This window comes from Corvus moneduloides, chromosome 1, assembly GCF_009650955.1.
Source record: "Corvus moneduloides isolate bCorMon1 chromosome 1, bCorMon1.pri, whole genome shotgun sequence".
In the NCBI taxonomy this organism is placed as follows: Eukaryota; Metazoa; Chordata; class Aves; order Passeriformes; family Corvidae; genus Corvus; species Corvus moneduloides.
In genome coordinates this window covers 146,280,839-146,304,429 of record NC_045476.1, presented here as the reverse complement: position 1 = coordinate 146,304,429, position 23,591 = coordinate 146,280,839, and the positions used below count along the sequence as shown (strand labels likewise).

Sequence of the window (23,591 nt, the reverse complement as noted above, 5' to 3'; positions counted from 1 at the left end):
GATGTTTTGGTGTAATTTTGTACTCTTTCTAAAGAATATTCACCCCATCACCAGTTCACCCCCCTCTCAGCAGTTTTATGCATTTCCACTGAAAAGTGAAGTGTCTGAAATTACTCTCTGCAGTTACTTCCTTTTTTGCACAAACATTTTCAAAGGCATTCTTGAATATGCAAAAGCAAGTTTTTACAGCTACTGTTTTTCTTTTAAAAAAAAGAAAGCCATGACAAATGTGCAACTCTGCAGTGATTTTCTCCGGAATATGTTAGGGTGATAAATTGTGGACTCTGAAAAAAAAACATAGAGGAAATCAATGGCAATTTCGAACACACATAAAAATTCACTACACGAGAACATTTCAACCTTACAAAAATAAAATTCTCAAAACTACATTTTGATTTTCATATCACTGAAATTACTTTATAACTACAAAATGTTTGTCCAAATTAGGATACTATTGTTGCATTTTAAATAAAATTTTCTGGAGGAAAGTGCTTGTGTTTTTTGTGCAGAAAAAGTGGTTGGTTTGTTTTCATTTTCTCCAGGAGTTCAGGATGCCAACAGCTTAACAGCTACTGACAGCTTAACAGCTCTTTCATTCTTACTCCATTCCACAAAATCTGAAAGCCACCCTCTAGAAAACAGTGAATTTGATCAGTATTTCAACCAAAACATGTCACTGTTTCAGGCTTCATAGGCAGAAAAACAGTATGATAAATTAGACTCAGTTTATCATGTCCCTGTTCACTTTCCTGGCACTATCTGCTTGAAGCTAAGAGAAGTCATAATCTTCCAGCTGCTGTATCATACTCCTTTTAATGATACGAAAACATGTATAAGATGAGGGTAACTCCCCATAGTTGCCCTTGTCCCCTTGTTCCACTCTTTTGTTTTGTTTTGTTTTGTTTTTACAGAAGAGAATCATAAAATGTTTGCAGGAGTAGAATACGTAATTTTCTTTAAATCTCCATTTATACTAAAGTCCAACGTTAAAGGTGATGGGAATTCTAGAAACAGCACAAACATTTGAAGCGCCCCTGTCACAGCCATTGCCTGGTGATTCATCACATACCTGAAAGCCTCCAGCCTGCTTCTGAAGGCGTGGCTCTTCTCTTGCACCAGGTCTGTGAAAGAGAAGGGAAAAAGATGAATTCCCGTCCATTAGAAGGCCACATCATCTGCATTCAACCCCACAATGCCAACACTGTGCATAGACATATAGACAAATGATTACCTGATTCATGTTGTCCAGTTCCAGAAATGCAGGCTGCAGCTGCTGTGAATTTTCTACCTAATATCTCTCCTTTTAGCATTTCTGCTGCACTACTGGCATCCCCCAACAGAGGAGTATCTGATGTGTTCCTTCAAGTGAAATTCCCATTTGGCCTTTTATCTCATGACTGTTGGACTCTGTACAAGTAATAATATAAAATATCTCTCACCTGCAAACGATTTACAATAACATAATCAATAATGTATTTCCTGTGATCCACTCTACCGTGCAAGAAAGTAGCATTCAATGTGTGGAAATATTTTAAAAGAAGAAATGACAACAAATTCCAGTCATCATGGTTTTTATGATTGCTTTCTCTCCTTCCACATATGTTTACTCTCACAGCATTTACACCAAGACCATCCAGAAGTTCATTTAGTCACCTACCAAAAGGCATTGCTAATAACAGAACATTTTCTAGGGTTCTGCCCAAGGGCTCTGGGGTTTAAACTGCTGTGTTGGCCTTTGCTTACGAATGGAGAAATGTTGCTACCAATTATTTTATCTCACCCACCCTGCATGCCTCTTGTACATAATGATATTTTTGAGGCTTTAAATCTCTTTGCTAAAGGCACTAAATGCAGATGTGCGCTGGGCTTGAGGCTTATAACTTGTAGAAGGGAATACAAAGGCTGACTAAATGAACACTGGTCAAAGGATTGAGTCAAATCCCTCTGAATTCACAATCTAAAGCACACTAATGGACAGAAGTTAAATGTATGGAACTTGTTAACCCACAATAGCACGTTCACATATCCGAACCCTAAACCATAGTTTTTCCATACTAAGTGATTTTCATTCTCCTGTGCTGCACATATTAATTAGAGAAAATAATTATGTTGTAAATTAGCTTATCTCCTTGAAAGACAATTGGGAGAAGATGGGCCAGAAGTGGGGAAAGGAGAAGGGTTATGTGGGCTATTTACCCCTGCCCCTGCTTCATATTTTGAATTATATATGAATAAAAGTGTAGGAGGAAAAAAAAAAAGGAGCAAGTCATTGGGGGTCCCAGTAACCTTTTGCCTCTTCTTCCCTGGGAGCACGTGGGTGGGTGGACAAGAGTGTGTGCACACAGGCAATACAGGAGTAAAAACTGCATGTGTCTCCACTCCCTTCAGTGATTCCTTATCTTTTTACCTTGTCTAATATTTTGTGTTCTATCAACGTAACACACCTCTGGTTATCAAACCTCCTTAGTGTTACAAGGACAAAACTTTCCTTTACACAATAAACCAAAAAGTTCATTCCACCTACACAGAGCATCAATCCTTTTTCACAAGGATCTTTTGGTTTTCTTCTTCCCTCTCATTCATCTTAAGTCTCACTTCCTCAGACTTTTCTCTTTCCGCAGTAACAGAAAACCCGAAAATTAAGCATTATTGTAATCACCAAAACAGTACCATGGACCCCGCATTCAGGACATCAACATACTGCATACTGCATGGAAATCCAATAGAAATTCTTTTTCTGATCTTATTTTTGTTCCTTTCATCCAATGTATTATAATTTCATGCTGTAATATGTAGGTAAAATGGAATTTGGCAATCATGACCACTTGACAGCAAATAGATCCAAACATTCTAATAAAACTGTATTCAGCTCAAGTAGCAACAAACATCATGACTGGCTCATCTCAAAATCAAATAAAAAATCCATGTTTAACTTCTCAACATATGCTTTCAAAGTTCTCTAGGTAGATTATTTTATGTTTTTCTTAAGTTCACCTTCCCTTTTACAGTTATCCTTTCTCTTTATTTTTGCATGACTTTTGTCTCAAAGACGTTTGCAATTCCTTCCAACTTTTTCATTTATATGCACTTCACCCCAGCCTTCCAGATGTCCTTCAGTTCTGGAAATACCCACCTTGCTTGTCAGTAACACTCTTAATAAATTGTAATTTAGACAATGTTATGTATATACAGCACCAGACCACATTTTGACTGCCTGGAATCATTCATGTCTAAGCATTTAAACTGGATTTATAAAGAATAAAACTTTGTGCACCCATTTAACAATATTTGACTATAGATTTAAAGATTCTAGGCAACATTCTAAATAAGTAACTTTCTATATTTGTTAATATTCACTCATTAATTTTATAGTGCTCTCAGAAAAAAATTATTTTCCCTTGTAAGATTTGTCATCTTCCTTCCTTTCATCTCTTCATCATAAAAATGTCCTTTATATAGTGTGTAGCCATTGTACACTTTTTATAGACTACTGAAAACAAATAATTTAAGCGCTAAACCAAATAATTTTTGTAAAACAACAAAGAAGCTATTAAAAACCTTCATATGAAAAGCAAGAAGTGTTTTTTTTATAAAGAGCTCATATTTTTCATATTCTTGGGACAAACAGTAAAGTAAATTCTACCTTTAAGTTGCCATTTTGTGATGGACCCCCAAACAGTCTTCAAAAAATTAGTACAAGGATTCCTACAGCTCACATTTCCAAATGGATATTGTTCCCAGCTATCCTGGTAAGAATATGTGGTAGACTGACTAGATCCAGGTCAGACTGCCCCACTGATTACTCTTTTTTTTTTGTATTTCAACCAAATGGAACAAGTAACATCATCAAACACAATCAAGCAAAATACTGATCAACTACATCTACTCTGTGTAAGCCTATCTGTTCATGCAAATGTGCAAAAGTACCTCTCACCTCATGGTGATATCTGCTTTTCTCTTCTCATTTAGCTATGCACAGGTATGCTAAGCCACTGTTATTCTGATATCCTGTCTATTGTATTACAAATTTGGGGTTGTCTGCCAAAGCCTCAAACCATGTTTAATGCCACTGAGCTGTCACAAGTGTGACAGTTACTTAGATTTAGTCCCCGTTTCAATTCTGGTTACAGGAATCAAAGATACTCAAGAAACTGCTTTTTAATCAGGAAATATACCACACTGAGAGTACGGGCCTGCTACACCTACCTCAGTCTCTGAATTTTAATGCTAAAGTTTTCCCATTTTGCTGCTTACAACATGCCTTCAGAAAGCACAATGAATGCTTTTGCATTTCAGACTCGCATTTTTACTCTTCCAGAATGTGATTATTTTGGATTCTTGCCTCATTCCCCAGCACCTCACACTACCTAGACTGGAGATGGCAATCAAATTTTGAAACTGTAGTATCTAAATTACTTTGCCCAATTTGCAGCAAGTTTAAATTGATTTAAAGACTTTAAAAATTATTTTCAAGGCAAAAATGACGTAGATTTTTGTGTCATACTGCAGCACTGTCAGTAAATCAGAGCAGTTAGGGCCAGCCTCTTGTCTTCATCAGTTACCTTTCTTTAACTTAGCATAATGCCATGTGTACAAAATTCCTAGCTGATCTCAGCACACATTTATAGGTTAATATATAAACCATACATTTATTGATTAATATGAGAACACACTGCCCCACTGGCCCTTGTCCTTCGACACAAAGATTATTTGTGCAAAGGGATGGGGGATTTCTTGGGTACGCTGAATGTTTTCACTGACCATTCCAATGCAAATAAAAGCTCAATTACTATGTAATCTCACTGTTTCAACATCAAATTTTGAACCAAGAGCTTTTCTTGAATCACAATGTTAATAAAGGTGCAGTTTTCATAAAAATATCCTTCACAGTTTCGAAATAGCAACAGATGGTTGTGTCACCTCTTGAAAAATATGGAAATAATGTCATGCATCTCAAAAACAGTCCATCCATGAGCCTGTGTTTCAAAAGACTATGACTAAAGACAATGTATCTTCCAATAGATTACTATGTGAGTATGAAAGAGAAGTATGTAATATCAACTGAACTTTCACTTATCCCCAATTTCACACCCAGTCATCATCTATATCATAAAATATTCATATCCCTGTATTGCTCCAATTTTAATTTCTTCCAAATGATGATCCACTCAGTAGTAAACTCTTCTCTGAAATATAAGAGAAGTCATAATTGGTTGAAACAGAACATTTGCATGCCAGGCACAGAACACAGCTACACATACATAGGATTTTATCCCCATCATCATTTGGTTTTGGGGTAGTTGCACAATACTAATGTGTGGGCTTTTTACTCATTATTAGAAGCCTGTTGTTGAAGGAGGCAGCCCTGAGTCCTGCAAGGAATGTCACATATCCTCTAGACATCTCTGGAGATTAATTCTGACGACATTGTAACTGAGCAGGATCCATTGTAAGGAGTCAATCATTATATTAGCATTAGAGCTGTTCTTCAACATTTGCTCTGTTCAAAAAACCAAAATACCTTTGTGCATGCAGTCTTGACTCAAGGCTACCCTCCACATGCATACTAAACTTTATTTTCTCTTAGATGTGTTTCCATTTTGTGATTTACCTCTGCATTTTAGCAATAGTATTTACATTTGTTAACATTTCAGTTACTTATACTTATAAACCATGCTGCAGTTCTGTAATATTCTTTGATAGATCCATGTTAAAAATGGATGTGGGCAAAATATTGAGTGAAAGCTGCATGGTTAAACTTCCACTATAGGAATCTGGTTCACAAAGCTTCACATTTCACTACTGATTTTTTAGTATTGTTATACTAACACCTGTCAAAATGTAAAGGGAATTCCACTTTGGATTTACACACTTTATGATGTCTGCCATTACAGTCATGGAAACAGAACAGTCCCCTGTGGTAACAGTTTTCCATAGTTTTGGAAGTGATTGTACACCAATTTCTGCCAATGAAATACAGTCTACTACCATACTGCTCCTCTGTATTAGACAAAGGCGTAACTTACCCAAAACCCACTGATGTCACTTCCCATTTACTTCAGCTGGCTTTGAACAGGCATTTAGGAAGCAGCCCCCAAACAGCACAGCTGCGTTTGCACGGTCATTCCCAGCAGAGGGAATGGAACAACACCCTGACAAAGCACAGAGATGTGCCTTGGGCACAGGGCAAACCAAAACTTCAGTGGAGTACAACACACAGACCGGAACCTCTGTAAACTGGAAGTGCCAAATAAAGATATTTGTTTGGTGGAACAAAAAATGCCATCTCTTGTCTCAAACAGCAATCTGTACTAACTGGAAGTAAGTTACCACTCAGGAGAAGTGCAACTGTTTTGCAGTGCTTTTGGTCTTCAGCAATTAGTCACCTTCATTTTTAAGTTGCTGCATTTAAAACACATCTTCAAGAACAAATGTGATCAGCATAAAAAGACATGACAACAGAAAATGTCATGCTGTCTTTGGCCAAGATAGAAAAAGAGCCTGCACGGTATTGTATGGTAGTCAGTAGCTAATGTATAAGCTCCTTAAAAGCAAATTTGCTTCACTGTTAAAAGTGATTTCAGCAACCTTAGTGCTTCTCCTGAAGTATAAGCATGGAGAAAAGAAGAAATAAAAGACACCTTTTGATGAGAGGTTATGTAGTCTCTACAATTGAGTAAATTTAGTTGCTGTTGCAGCAGAGGAATGTGATAGGAAATTTTACAGTTGAAGGAGAAATGTCACAGTATTTTGATAAGAGAGCGATGAACTTTTTTTCCCTTGTGCCATTATCAAGGCGAAGTGAACAAAATACATCATTTATAACCCACTGCTCTACCATTATCTCCTGGTGAGACACTTGTTTTAAAACACACAAGGACCTTTTTTCTCCAAGACTAAAGCTCTCTGTGAGGCGCAGTCTTCCTTTATAACCATGAAAGAAAGTTGACACTTGTGTGGGCCAAAGTTTCCAGGCAACCACACAAGGGCACTTATACACCCTCCAGGTCACCCCTCGTTCTGAAGTACAGAGGAAGCATATGAACAGTGTATGTCCCTTTGATCACAGATACCATCTAAAACTGATGTGGAGAGAAAATCCTGCACTTTGGAAGAAAAGCACTACAGTTTCCTCAAAGCTTTTTCTTACCTAATATACACAGAAAGTAAAGGTTAGCATGGTGGTGCAGAACTGCTAAAACATTTTTCCCTTACTAGCTACAAAGCGCCACTGACTCTCTCCTGATGTTTATAGTACTCTTGCCTGTGTATTCTTGCTCCCTGGTTTTGGTTTGGTTTTGGTTGGTTTTTTTGTTTGTTCTGTTTTGTGGGGTTTTGTTTGGTTCTGCTTTTTTGTTGTGGTTTGTTTTTTTTTTTTTTTTTAAATATTAACCTCTAAAACAACAGCTCAGCTGATTTACTGCTCATTCGGCAAACCTATGCTCAAGCAGGCAATCGTGTATGAGCACCAGGGCAGTGCACTAGAGAGCACTTAGTAGAGGGAACTTCCAGCAGTATTTACAGACAAAATACCACAACACTTCCATATCAATATATTGAAAATAAAAAAAATTACCCTTTTATTTTATGTTGAATAAGGGAGAAAATATTTGTAGTAAAAGTCTGGTGGTAATTAGTATAACCAATGTCTGTTTAGTAGAACTAAATGTCTGTTTTAGTAGAATTAAAGGTACATGAGACTAAGTTAACTACATCAAAAGATATGGGAGAAGATATCAGGCTACAATATTCTCAAGAACCCCCTCGTTAGTACTCACATATTTTATTTGTCCTGTAGTACAAAAGTTAGATTCAGACATAAGCAGTCAATTTAACTTATTTCATGAAAACAAGTAAAAAGCTTGTTTCCAGAAATGACAGATGCATTTACCGGAGCCCTCAGGTTACTCTGCTACTCCTACATACAATGTGTTTCACAGCTCAAATGGTTTGTTTTGACTGTTAACATTAGTGCATTTGCTGAGTCAATGAGGAAGAAGACACATTATGTGAACAAGAACTCTAAAAAGAAAATAAAATGAAAAGTTAGTAATTTACATTGAAATGCACCACATTTAGTTCTAACAAAAAATAATGGAAACCTTCTGACAAGCCTAATTATAATAAAACTGACTGCTTCAAGGTAGTTTTTAGATGCACAAACACAGAATATAAGTTTATGTAAATACTTATCAAAATACTGGAGCAGATAACAGAACCTGAATGAATTGTTACCTTAAGTTTCAGTTGCAATGTAAAAAGTGAAAACAAAAAAACTACAGATTTTGAACTATTTATCAAAGTTTTCATCTGGAGACAGATTGCCACAAAAAAAACCTGTACAAAAAACCAAATTAAATTAAAACAGACTGCTTCCTTCTATTTTTTTATTTCTTACTACTTTCTACTTAAATTAACAAGGACAGCCACGGTTCTTCAAGTTTTTCCTTGTTTTCCCATTGTTTTGGAAACTTCCAAAAATCATTGAGATGAAATTTCAACCAGACCACTGCCTGGTAATGAATGCAAAATCTCAGATCATAAATAAATTATGAAATTTAAGAAAAAAAGTAGTAAGGTGGACATAGTAAGCCATTAAAATACAAACATTTTCATTCCCCACTGCACAGAAAAGTTTAAAAATATTAATGTTAAAAGTCAGATATTTGAAATGTTTTGCTGAATTACATAGCATTTCTTCTTATGTTGCAGAAACACTGGCAGACTCATTCAAACTGACAGATGCTTGCAGCAAGAAAGAATATTTAGAAGTTAAGCCATTCAGAACTCTGAATGAATTTAGCAATATATTCTTTCAAAGCTTTACTGTAAGACCTATGATTTAATTGTCACACTCCAAAGCTGGTGGGCAGGTCACTCTATTACACAGCTCTTATATTTAACTTCGGTGGAGAGGGGTTGGTCTAAGACTAACAGAGTCTCTCAAAACAGGATGATAAGTAAATTTCACAGTTATCACAAAATAACATATGATATTAGGTGGTAGCGACATGATAACTCCACTGGAAACAATGGTAATTACATAGTAAATCGTGTCAATGATACTGCATTATCTCCTAACTGTTCAATTAACTCATGTCACCACTGCATACTATGTTTAGAAAGTTGCTGATGCAATATTTCCGTATCATAATTGCAAAGATAGTTGAAGAAGATAGTACCCTATAATTTCAGAAAGTTTCTAATATTACTTGGTAAAACTATTTCTGTTATGAAAAACAAACAAACATTGAGGTGAAAAATGACACCTAAAAACCTGGAAGATATCTTAAATGGAAAGAGCTACTGTCATCAAAGAAATTATTTTTTCATCTTTTATGCAGGGAAGGAGATATTACTTCATAAAACAAATTCCAATTGTTATTCATTCACCTAAATAAAAGGTAAGAGCTCCCAGCCATCATTGAAACAATTACAAATTTAATCCCTGAAAAAAAGTAACTTTTCCTGTGCTGGGCAGATAATCTGATAAATGTCAATTATATTAGGGGATTATGCTTAAATTATAAAATACCACAACTATGGGGGAAAAAACGTAGCTTTTTAACTCCCTCAAGATGCTGCAGTTTCACCAAGAACACAATTGGCCTCTCCTTTTCACCCATAAAAATCAAAAGTCCAATGAGGTGAAGTCCAGTCAGACATAAAATGGAATAAAATGCTGCTAGGAAACACACAAGGCTATTTACCTTGTTATTGTCTTTTAATATTCAAGACTGAAGGATAGGATTGTTCTCTTTGAATGGTGTCACGTTCTGTTTGTCCCTACACCACAGATTTGTAGCTCAAAATGTTCATTCTTAAGCAATATTTTTGTGAGTACAGAATTAAATCATCAACTGGTACAAATCAGAGTTATATCTAGATCAAAGCCAAGGCAGATGGAAGGTGTTATGCTGATTTACATCATCTTAAATTTTGCTTTGCCATAGTCCTTTCTGTGAAAGAAAGGGCCGATATCTGTGAGCCAATCCTTAAATACCAACCAATGTAAAGTTTTAAAAACCTCTCTGTGGATGTTTTGGGACAGAGATACCTATGAGACATGAATATTTTTGAAAATGTCCCAAAGTATCTTCATGAGAAGAGCTGTAGCACTTAGAAGTTTTTGACTGCACAGCATTTATCTGTAACAGAAATACTGCTGAAGCCTAAAGTTGCTTTTGTTGTATTTTTCAATTTTCATTTGTGACAATGCTATTTCATACAGCTTGTTTGGATTTAGAGCACCTCTTTCAAGGCCAGCTTCACCTACTTTTTCATTTCTGCTCATACCAATTTTGTTGTTATAAGAACACAAAGGAACCTGCACTATTTTAGTGCATGACTTGCTTCCAGCAAATCAACCCACATACTTCCAATTTATTATGCATGAGAGATGTGTAAAACTATAGAGATTTGGGGCTCTGGAGGACAAAATAATCAAAATATGTAAGCATTGTATCTAAATCACAACAGAAGTTAAACTCTAATTTCAACATATGGACTCCATAATGAATTCAAAAATACCAAGACTTTAAAGCTATCAGACCCCATTCTGGACTTGTCCTTGGCTGTCCTAAGAATTTATGGCGTAACTGTTGTCCATAGGGGTCAACCTGTGCTACAGAGGCACAACGTGCAGTTCAAGCAATGCTTCCCCTCCTCCTTCCCAGCATCCTTCTTCTTCCCTCAGTCCCTGGATTGAGATGCTACTCATCCCCTTGGCATGGCCCTGCCCAACTGCTTCTTCGGAAGTTACGGGTGTCACATTGCAAACCAAATTATTGGCAAATAAGGCAATAAAACAAAACCCACAAAGTTCAAACTTTGCCCAAACCTCTTCCAAAACAGGGATACGAATAAGGTAAGGTAAAAATTCCTCAGCACTCAATCTGTTTTGTGATAATTAACCATTTGAATTTATTCCATCTCTGATCCTACATCCATCAAGTCACAGGATAAGAGTATAAGTACAAAAGCAAGAGAAAGAGACATCAGCAAGAGTAAACACATCAGACTAAAACAAACCCAAAAAATCCCCTCCCCAAACTCTAAATAGTTCAATAGGTTACAGTAAAAAAATTTGCACATAAAAAAATAAAAAAGAAAACAGTTGCATTTTCAATTTTTAACAGGAAAACAGTTCAGTGGGAGGAGTCCACACAGTTTAAAATTGGGTGACTTTGGAGGCTTTTTTACAATACTATTATTTTTATCGTTATTTATAGCACATTTTTATTTCTCAACTTGGCAAAAATCTGCCAATATAAACACGAGACATGAGTTCAACTTTCTGAAAGTTGTCTGAATTATAAAACCACAAATCAAACAATCCTAATGTAGTTTGCTGTTGCCAATATCTGCCTACTAGTGTAACAGATAGTAATGAAGTTGAAATTAAAAATAAGGTTGCTTTGGTTGTCTGGGTTTTTTGTTTCTTCTTTTTTGCTGTCTGGGTTTTTGGGTTTTTTATTATTATTTTTCTTTTTTTGCTTTACCATCTTCCAGCATGCTCCACAGAACTTTTGAGAAACAAGACATTTCTTTTGAATCAGATATCCATTATCAATTTGGACAGAGACCGTCTGAACCAGTATTATCTGCAAATGATTTATGAGGGCAGGTATTTCTCTACCTGAACATTTTAGCGAAACCATAAATATCACTAGCGACAGAGATTCAAAGAAAAACCCTTGGAAAATATTTTATATGGGAAGTTAGATCCATCTGATGAAAAAGTGAATTCCCTATTTCTGTGCTTTTAAAGAACTTGCATGTTAGCGAGGTCTATCGTTCTTTCTTGGTGATATTTTTAACATACTTACTACAAATATTTACCTGTTAATAAAATCTACGGAACTGAGCCAACTGACCAGAGGTCTTCCCATTGGCATTAACTAAGAACGCATATGAGTCTGAACCATTACTGAGAGGAAGAATGTATAGCATTTTACAATGCTATATAGAATGCCGGTTTTACAGTGCTATATAGAATATACTATATATATTCTATATATATAGTATATATATAGAATATATATATGTATATATATATATGCTATATATATAGTATATACATATATATAGTATATATTCTATATATATAGTATATATATAGAATATATATATGTATATTCTATATATAGTATATTCTATATAGCACTGTAAAACCGGCATTTTAAATTGTTCATGAAGAATATCCTCAAAAACCCCTAGAGAAACAGTATCCCCTTTTCTGTTGTGTAACCTCCAACATATTGAGCATCAATAGGCCATTTACCTTTGGGAGTCATCCATCTCCTCCTCTCTAAAATGGTGTCAGTAATTCCTTCTCCTAAATGGAGAAGAATGGTTTTGTACAACAGCTCTATGTGGACTACCTACCTCAGGATGTACTATGCATATTCAGCTTCTTCAGACTTCTCTTCCACACTCTGTTCAGACCTTGAGATTATATTGGAAGTACCATACAGAATTATTGATAAAAAAATTCAAAACCAGTTTAATGACCGTTTTGATTTATATTACATTATTTTCGATTTCCATCATAGTCTACTTTGTGAAGGAGGTAAAAAGAAAAAAGGAGAAAAAAAAGCCTGCTCTCTGTGGAATTGATTTTTTAATTTTTAATTTCATCATCTAGATTCATGTTTTTCTGAGCTTCTTTTTTACCCTTTTCTTATTTCTGTTTATTATTTCTATTCATTTATTTCTCAATTATTATTAGTTGGATCAAAAATAAGTCCCTATAAACTGAAATGGAAAGAATTCTCCTTTATAGTACTGTAAACATGTTCAGCTGAAGTAAATGTTAGGGAAAAGCATGTACCAACTAAAATTAAATTGCTAAAATAGAACTTTACATATGTGTGTGTTTCAATACACTGCCTTCATTAGGACATTCTATCTAAGAGTTAACTGAAATGCACATATGCTGGATCACACCCTGCATTTACTGTTCTAATAATAATGTATGTATTAACCATGTTTTCTACCAGAAGATTTCAAAATGTTGGAAACATTAAAGTGAATTAAGCATCAGACCTTATTGGCATATGAAAGTAATATGAGCCTTCTTTCATGGCTAATTAAAACAATATATCAAACCTAACCGAAAGTCTTCCAGTTTTATGAAGCTTGGGTTGGGCTTGACTTTAGAACTTCACTTCCAATGTATTTCTAATCCACCGGTGAAGTCCGTTACCAGTGAAAACCAGGTTGTACATACCCAGAAGAGGGAACTGGAAAATCAAGGCCAAATTTTAGGCATCAGGGAGCTGGCCAGGGTCATAGAGGAAATAACTTAGTATTCTTGTTTCCTATATTATGTTTTTATGCCTGAAAATTCACCTGGTTTTCACACCAACTACTTTAAAAATTGGAGAAAATAATTTTGTTTGCTTCGTATAATAAAAAATACATAGCTGTAACATTTTTATGATTTCTTACTTGTATAATAAGTACTATACTTCGCTATAATAACACAATAAATATAATACTGCCCGAATAATCCAGGGAAACAACTTTCCCCATGGTGAAGACCCCATTAGGAAGACATGCAAGATCCAGCCCAGATTTCCTTCCTCATATTTATTGTGTAAGGGATCATACATGCAATCCACTCTACTGGCTGTAGAAGAGTTCATGAAAGGCAAAAGAGGAGCCCACAAGCTTTTCACACCCTTTTTCAGCTCATTGCTGAATGGTGTGTTCATCTCAGAGACTAAATCCTTCCTGTCAAAATATGAAGGGCTCTGTCAGGACTGGTAATTCAGTGCAAGGAGGAGGAGGGAGGAATTAAATGGCCGAGACTTGCTACAATAAGGGCGTAAAGGAAAGAAGAGGCTGCCACTGCTGTGAGGCTACACAAAAATACTTAGAACATCCTGCAAATAGCAATATTGAAACACTGCTGAAAAAATGCTACATTTCACTAATGTATGACTATGCTATAAGATAAATATATAAAATAAAATACAAGAATTGCCAGAAAAAAATAATTCTCTAAGTATGACTATAAATAACCATATTTACGATTGATGAGTTTTGTATGACCCCATAAAACAGGTATTATGATACACAGAATTTTAGCAATATAGTTACTAGAGTGAATAAGAAAACCATTTTCCATCAAATTACTGCCTCCTTCTCCCTAAAAAGTATCTGACTAAAGCAGCGATAATGTAAAGTTCAGCTATCAAAAATGGCTTCATTAAGAACTTTAATGAAGCACATGGGAGCCATTTATTGACTTCTCAACTATTAAGACATAGCATTATTACTGCTTTAACAGTATTTCCATTTTCATTTAGGAAATAACTAATCAAGGGATCAATGTACCAAAGACTTTATTTTCTCTCCCATGGGTCACTGAAAGTACATTTTTTAAAATGCAAAAAACGTAAAGGCAATTCCCCCCAGTGCCATATCACATAAGCAATTTAAAGAAATAACAAGGAATGCTAAAGGTCAATGGCTCCTGATCTAAGCCATGTTATAAAACAAATGAAAATTGTTCATGGTAATTCTACCTTTCTGGTGGAAGTAAGAGATCGCTTTCACATCAAAGAGGCTTACCTCCAAAGTATGCAAAGCACCTCCACCCTGACCTGCTGTCAACCTGTGAGACATTTCTATTTCTCAGCCTTACTTAGAATGCAAACTACTGTTTTCCTGGTAGTTCTCACAGCTCCACTTCCTTTGAGGTACAGATGTGTAGCCAAAGAACCCAATCAGATAACACCCATTTACATATTTATAAAGTCTCCTGTAAAATCTCGTATCAATTGTTGCCACTATATATAGTCCTTTCAAAGTATCTTGTGGGCACAAGCGCTCCACTGCACTGCTCCCTTCAGGAGTCCAGATATATCGTATAATGTGATTTCAATGTAAATGTGGCCCATCACACAATCATACCACTTCACAAACTCTTTTCTGCTGGGGTAGCTTAAATCTAAACACACTCAAGCAGCTTGCTGCACTGGAGCAAGATTTCCTCCACATAAAAAAAGTCAAAACCCCCAACACAACAATGCCAAGGAAAAAAAATCTGAACATTTTCTGCAGAAAGATGGGCCGTCTCCAAATCCTTGTGCCCTATCAGACAAATTAAAGTAAATCAAGCATGAAATGAAGCAGAAGAGCCCCGAGATAAGGCTCCTTTAAGTCGTTTACAGATTAGGATAGAGAGAGGTGCATCTGGTCTCTGGCAGTGAAGGAGGCCAGTTTCTCATCTCACAATAGCAGCCTGTGTATAGGATTACCTTACCTTGTCACTGACAAGGGAAAAAGCGCCTGCAAAATGTCTCTAACTAACTTCCTAATGTTCCCAGCTAAGTTCTCTTATTAAAGTATTAACTGTTACAATGATAGAAATAAATTTTGATAAAACAAAATAAAAACAGACACCAGTCTGATTTATGAGCTGGTTAGACACTGATAAACTGGAGGCTCTGCTACCAGCAGATGAGCCTCTTCGCTTATCAGTCAGGATTTCACTGCTAGAGACAGCAGATAACTTCCCAACTGGAATTAGGGATTCAGTGAACTGTGTGTTACTGGTCAGACTGGTGCTCCAGCAGCACCTAAAAAGGCCTCTTGTGTTATCCGATGGGATTTTGTGCGGCATGCAGTGAGATGTTTCCCTGCTGGATGTGACGGCTGAACTCAGAGGTCTGCACAGCTCATGGGTAAACGTGCTCCTGCAGTGGCAAACCAGCCTCCCTCCTCTTATCAGCTTCTACAAATTGCAGGCCTGCCTGCCTGCCTTCCTGCCTTCCTTCTTTAGGTAGACGAGTCTCTCCTGCAGCGCCATCATCCCCTTCTGCTTCTCCTCTGCGGCCCCTGTACCGCAGAGGCCAAACCAGCGTTCGTGTGGGTGCCCGGCTCCCGCGCTGCCCGTCCCAGGACGGCACCGCCAGCCCGGCAGGGCCTCCGCCCACGGCGCCTTCCCCTCAGGGCGCAGCAGGCCTGGGAGCGCTCCAGCACGGCGCTGAGGATGGCTGCCACAGCCTTGCACAGGGAAGGCAGTCCTGCAGTCTCCCCCTTTCCACACACTTCAAGCCCACCACACTCAGTACCTTGTAACTGGGACAAGAACACCCTGCTTAATGACACCCTGCTGGATGCGTCCTTAGTTTTGCTGTCGTGTGCTACCCTATAAATGCAATGACTACTCTGAGTGTGAACACACCTCCAAGCCCTTCAACAGACCAAAGTAAGGGTCTGCTATGCAAGGCAGCAGTAATCAAGCATGGTTATTTATTAAGAAGAAAGCAGATAGATGCAAGCTATCACATACTCATAGTTGAGAGTGTACAATACTTCAAAAGAAGCAAAGTAACAAAGCAACTTCAAATTAGTGCCTGCTTTATGATTTCCACCTTTTAGTTCTCCTTGTGAATACCAGAAAAATAAAATGCGGGTTTTTTGACAAAAATAAGATAGCCTGGATACCAAAACAGCACTGTTAAAAAGAAAAAAAATATTATTCACTCCTTAGAGACATTTTATATCACCTTTTCTTACACAAGACCTACGGGCTCTCTAATTGCAGTGCCAGGGTATGTACTAGGTGTGAAGGTGAAAACATATACTATGCTTTTTAATTTACTGCAGCTCTAGAATGAAGAAAAAATTCCCACCATTTCAGTACCATAAACTAGCACTAGATCAAGATAGCACTTTTACCCTCAAAGCTCTACAGAAAAGGTGTATGTGCACCTTTACTTCCCAAACAAGAATACTTTAAAATAGACCCGAATATTTGTTCCTGATATTCAAAGGCAGAAACGACCCAGAAAGCAGAGTAAAATTTTACTGAACTGAACTAATCCAGAAAGAATGTAGGGCAGGATAGCAGCAAGTATGAAATTGTCCTTCAGGCTTTAACCGTCAGACCCTAAATCGATGGTTCTTCAGGAAATCTTCCTAAATGTATGAAAAAGGAGGGCAGAAGGCACTACACTTCAGCCCAGAGCTCCTTCTCCAACCAGCCCTTCGCACCACACTGAATCCCTTACATTCTTCCTGCTTTTTTGGAATATTTGTAAGACTGTCTCAAACTCTGCAGAATATTCAACCCAACTAAACTGAGGTGGGTCCTGCCCCTCCAAAGCTGCCGACACTCAGACTCCTTTGATGCAGTGACATCCCCTTACTGGCTTTGTATGCTGCATACTCTAGGAAGTTTTGAGGACTGGGGTTTTATTTTCTTTCTGAAGACTATTTCACTGCCTTTTCATTTGCCAGGCATCACTCACTGCTATGAAAATAAAAACCATGCCATATTATCATCCAAGGATCTCACAAACTAACTGTGTTACAAACAGGACAGGTGAATGAAATTATGCATGGAAACACTCCCACAGGAGGCACCTTTCATCCTTTGGAAAGGCTGTCTGAACAAGGGAAATGACATTTTTTTACTCACTAACTATTGAGACGAATTTCAACTGTCCCCAGCCCTTTCAAGCACAACCCCTCCTTCTCAATGAGACAGATGAATTTCCGTTTATATGTGAAAAATGTCAGCTCTCATTTCACTCATTCTTACATTTTAAATATACACTACAAAACTGCATCAGTGCAGTATCTTATGCTGACACATGATGAAACCATGATGAGAAATTATAAACGAGTGTCTTATTCTGCCTGCATTTTGTACGAATGAATAATCCAAAAGGTAGAAGAGCACAAGCTCTCTCTGTGAAACGAACACACCTGATTTGCGGCTGCTGCTCTTTTCGCAGGCGTACGTACACCAATGACATGTGAAGGCACTGTGAAACACAAATGTGATCTAGCTGTATTTTGCACTCATTTATTGACGCTAATTTTAATGCACAAATACACAAAGATTTGGGGCAAGGGGGAAACAGAATATTTATTTGTACCCCAAAATTATTCTCAGTGAAATGAGATAATAATCCTCTTCTGTGCAGAGAATTGGTACATTTACACATCTGTGACCAATTGATGATGTCTAACAAGCACTCACTGTTTCCCACTGTCAAGTAATAAACAAATTATGCCAAAAATGAGCATGTTTTATTCTATTTATTAATACTGTGAGAAGGTCACATGTTTACATGGTATTTGTACTACTCCTATTTTTGTACCAGACTCATAACATTCTTAGGACAAATTTTTGTTACCTTGTATCAGAAGTATTCAAAACCATTTCACATTACACTAAAACTGCAAATACTTAATCCATAGAAGAAGGGTTACTTTTATTTAAAAATATATTATATTGTGTAACACAATTTTATTAAGTTTCTTTAAAAGCTGTAACTGCTGGCATTTCCAAAAGCATTTCCAAACATGACAGTCCTTCTGAACTATGCATTCATAAGGATATTAATGACTCCAAATGATAATAATTGACAACTATATGAAAATCACTTATTTAGTACTAATTAGAGTGCTGATTTCTTTGTATTACGGTGCTGATTAACTGATTTCAGATTCTTGTTAAAAAAACAAAGGAACTGCAGCAGTTCTAGATTCATCAGTAGTTTTGATCTTTACTAGTCAGTGCTAACAGTGTGATAAATAATAAAATGTAATACAACCCTGCTTAGGAATAAGTGCAAGATGGCACTTTAGCCTGGTGGCCTCTACCAATAAACTGAAAAGAGCATTATACAGTTTTCCCATTATTACCATGAATTAGACTATTCCTTTGATCACCACCATAATTTTCCATTCTCAAAATATTCAAAAGGAATAAGGAAGGTTTCTGATCTGATATGCTAAAATGAACTTCCCAGATTAATGGATTCTGAAAATACAAAATGCTGCTCTACTTTCCATTTTAAAAGTATATTACCTAGCACAAAACTTCTGATGAGAGATTCTCAAAGCCATGGGGATCTGCAATACAAACATAAACTTTCTCTGACGGTCTCGTATACTAAAAACAGATGAAGATCTACATTGGTTACCTTAGAAATCAAAATGCCACCTACAGCGAATTTTCTGTAACCAGTATGATCCAAGTGAGTACTGTTCTGCAGCCAGCACCACAGCCAGCCATGGAGACTCCCCATTTCAACAGGCAGGTACATTTTTATAGCTGGATCAGTAAAAAGTTCATAGCCAAAATGAATGAAGACAAAGACTTCAGTTCACACTCCAGAGTCCATGAGATGCCATATGCCCTTATACTCCATTAATGTACTTCAAGTAGAATTAATTTTCAATTATATACCTCTAACCATTTATGAAACAATTTAATGATTTAGCCAGTGTAACCAGAATCCATTTTAACTACATGAAACTTTTGCTATTCCTTAAAAATATCTTATTAGAGCTACAGAAAATATTCAGACACTTTATAATGAGAACTAAACTATTAGAAGTCATGAGAATAATTTCATTGATTTATACCATAAAGCAGATTTAGGGTGACTGATATGCTTCCAAGCAAAAACAACACAGTGGAAGACAACTGAAAGCTGTCTGAAATCTGAAAGATTATCTTTACAATACCTTACAACATACTCATCTGACATATAGTGTTACATTTTTAACAGGCTTGGGTTATGATTTTAAACAGGATTTGATATATTTAAAGCAGAACTGTAAAGTAGTTATGATGTATTGCACTCTCTTCCTGTACTGCAGATCTGGTTTCACTGAAGCTCATCCAAATAAGAGATCTTTGAAGATCACAAACTGTTACCAGCAGTTTTAGCAAACTAAGCGTGCGGAAGATGATCAAGTTTGATAGACTACGTAAGCCCGTATCTTTAACTCAGCTAGACATGCAGCAACTTAAGGGAAGGCAGACTTTTTTACCAGAGGTTTTCTTTCTTAAGTTCTTGTACCAAAGTCCCAACTGGGTTTTACCATTCTGGATGTAGATCTACTTTGCATATTCTTTGTGTGGCATAGAGGTATTTAAAGTGGCATGAACATGAAGCATTCTAAGTTGTAGAAATAATCTAACTGGGGCATCACTGAGCTGTGAGGATTAAATTAGTTTTACTAATGTCTTTTTTCTTTTTTTTCCCCTAACTTAGCCACACCTAATTACATTAAAACCATTGTTACTTAGCTAAATAACAATTCTTCCCAAATCAATTTCTCTGTTTCTTGGGAAGCATGTGTATTCTGATTACATTGCAAGTATAGACAGTCTATTGTAAAGTAGCTGACAGAACTGATTAACAGAAAGACATAGGAAGACTGAGGTAGCTAAAATGACAGATTATTATGAACATTCAGGAATGCAAACTTTTAACTGCTATTGTCCAAGATCCTCTTAAGCTGATCTAAGACATGATCATCTATCCCATTAGTGCTTCCATACATTTTTCATAGCAGGCATATTAAAAAAACTTTTCTGTTAAAATAAAACTGATTCTACACCTTTGTAAACCCATGTTTGAAGGAATCTAGACGAATATACTTATGATAACTAGTGCTGAAGACAGTTCACCAGCCTTGAGTTCAGGACAGAAACAGAAACAAGCCCCTCTGTGCCAGTGTCAGGTCTTTGTTGGATGAAGCATGTACTTTTCACAGCAGAAGCATTAAGCTCATGGTCTTATAAAAACACTTGAAAAACCTACAAATACTTGTTTTAACAGACTTACAAATATATTCAAGTGATCTTGACTGTACACACTTGCAGCAGTGAAGTCTTTTCTATGGGAGGTGTCTGAAAAAATCACCATGCAACTATTGTTCATCAAAGAATTGTTGGCTATTTTCACTTCTAAGACACAAGTGTATTTCCCTCCCACCTCTTTCATGCATGTATCAGTAAAAAAGATTGTCTCATATTGTCTCTTTGCACAGATTCCGTATTTAAGGCCAACTGGTTTACTAATTGCTCCAAAGTTAAAATGAAACCTATATTTATAAAGGTAGATGAGGGTTCAGTTATTCCTTGCTCTCAGGACTCTGATGCTTTAAGTAGTGTAAGAACGGGAGCAGTGGAAGACAGAAAAAATTTTCAAAAATGGTTTAGTTTGAAATACTCTAATTCCCATTAGAAGCCTACAACTACTTTATCTTTCTTCTTTTGCCATTAATTACAAATAAATTCATCTTTCTCTTGTGAAGCCTGAAGTTTGTTGTTGTTGTTAGATGAGTTTCATTCGAACTCCAACAAAAAAGATGAAGCCAACATTGAAATTCATCTCACAGTCCAGAATTTACTTAACGGCCAGCCTGTGCGCTGTGATAAACGGAATGATGATCCGGCAACATGTCTTTATCCATGGTTTGCTTTAATTAACGCTGGCTTGTTTGTTGAAAAGATGATTAATATGCCAATGAAAATTGCATAATTGAATACCACAACACTGGCACAATCAGAAAGACACATGCAGTTTTTTGATTAACATTTATTATTATTATTATTATTATTGTGTGTTTTAATGTACTCTTCTCACTATGAAATCATGCAGTTTTTGACCGAGAGGTGAGAAAATGCCAGGTTAAGTGCAAGATCTTCTGTGGGCAAGAAAAAAGATGAGATGCAATTTAAGCATGAAGAAATAGTTACTTGGTCGAGCAGCCATTTTTCCAAACTCAAACTAGAAGCAAAGCCACCTCAGAAAAAGGAAATACAGAAAAAATAACAAGCCATAACAAAAACATAAACACAAACATCACAACAACAAAAGGCAAAGACCATTAAGCAAAAAGTATGAAAAATAGAAACAATATATTCAGTATGACAATAATTAGTATGTGGAAAGTGGATGAAACCATTTTTAAGGAACAGAAATTAGAAGAAACTTCTACTGGAAAAGCACCACATTAACAAAGCACTAAAGACTATCCCTTTCCAGAACTTCACCTGAACAACTGTACTAACTGCAGTTTGTTAACATATTAATCTGGTTAATTCCATGTTATGACTAGAACAAGAGTAACAATTAAGTCCGGCGTTTATTTTATCTATACTGTTTATTTCATTGGTTTTCCTCTATTTATGTAGCCTTACCATCCAACTTAAGGCAGATCTTAATGCTATTTAACACTGATTCTTATGCAAAAACTGATTTTAAGGGCCAGGACCATCCCTTTTCTTTATAAAACTGAATTCAGACTTGCATATCAATTCAATAGGCTATATAATAGTTCTGTAAATACTTTCTATTCTGGAAGTAAGCTAATAGTAAAACTGACAGGTTTTGAGCTAAGGTAAGAGAGAAATCCTTCCAGACTTTTCCCCCAAAATTAGCATCTACTGACTTCATACTTTCTTCAGTGCTTTAAGCAGGCACAAGAATTTTCTGATAACTGAAGTTCCATTATTTAGATTAATAAACACTTGCACAGGATAACACAAAGCAAATACTGCTGCACCTTTACTATAATCAAATAAAACAGCAAGGAAATATTCCCACTTATTTCTTTCTACAAAAAGCAGCACAAGTATTGAGATTTCTGCAAGAATTGCTTTTCAAGGATCCTCACATTGTCCTTAGATAGATGGTGGGAAAAAGGAAGGAGAAAACTCCCAAAGGAAAGGGTCGTATGCTCCAGCTGCAACCTTTAATGACTTCTGTGGGTCTAAAGGGACCAAAGGAGGTACTGCGTGCCTCTCGGTAATCCCAGGTAACACCCGATTCTCAGGACAAGTAGTGAGAGCTCAGCTGAGAAGGTAAGAAACCCTGGAAAAGCATGACTGCCAGTGAGAGGAGGAATCCATTCTTCCTGCTTCTTCTTCCAAAGCCATCCATTCTCCCCTATGCTCCAAGTAGAGATTCCTCAATGCTTTGCTTTGAAATTAATATATTTTTGTAGAAAAATCCTATGTAAAGTAAGCATATTGGAAACACACAAATCTCACAGGATTTCTAAGCAAGAGACTCAGCAGGGCCTCTCCCAGCTTAACTGTGCCTCTGGGAGACACTGATTTTCCAGTCTGTAGTTCAGCTTGGGGGTTATTTAAACTCCTGTATGCCCACTTTTGCAACTCGGTATCTGCAAAGTACTGCCAGGACAAACAAGATGAAGGCTTTGCTTTTGAAGGGTCACAAAGGAACCACAGGAGCCACCATTGCATTTCCTCATTCAGCTGTTCTTAGGATAACCAGAAAAAGGCCTTTACCATTTATGAGGTATCCTATTAATTAGGGTAAGAGAACTATATCTACTGAAAAACTGTCCAAATGAAAACAAAACCAACCAAACTTGGAAATATTTGATTGCTGAAAAGGTGTAAGAATTTTAAATAAAACCATATTAAAAATACTTGATCAAAACCCAAATATCTTAGAAAGCAGAAGATCTGAAGAAAAGTTCATTCTTAAGTATAAATCCATGACAACAACAACCACCCTTCAGCTTTCAAGGAATGTAAAATGTCTGAGGAGCATTATCTAGGAAAGAGTGAAGCAGCTGGAAGTGCTGAGGCCCCCACCCTGCACAACACCTATACCAGGAGACACTCAGCCCGATCCAAAAGCTGCCAGTGAAAATACTTCATTGTCCACCACGGGACCCGTAACCAGATCAATCTTTTCGGTTTCTCTGATAATGTAATCTTGCAACTTGACTGTTTTCCATATCTTCAAGTCATGGTGTCATCACATTCAAACTTTAAGTTACAATAAATA

General features: G+C 36.6%; 1 protein-coding gene and 1 long non-coding RNA gene across 3 annotated transcripts in view; both read right to left on the bottom strand.

The window, feature by feature from the left end:
• The window catches only part of ZFPM2 (zinc finger protein, FOG family member 2), a 305,809-nt gene that overhangs the window by 176,449 nt on the left and 105,769 nt on the right, over window positions 1-23,591 (bottom strand). The gene's annotated exons all lie outside the window — the stretch shown is intronic.
• LOC116454565 lies at window positions 247-8,587 on the bottom strand. The gene is made up of 3 exons (XR_004244143.1): window positions 1,232-8,587; window positions 1,070-1,121; window positions 247-284 (listed from the first exon to the last, which is right to left on the bottom strand). It is a non-coding gene; the product is annotated as an uncharacterized LOC116454565 (long non-coding RNA).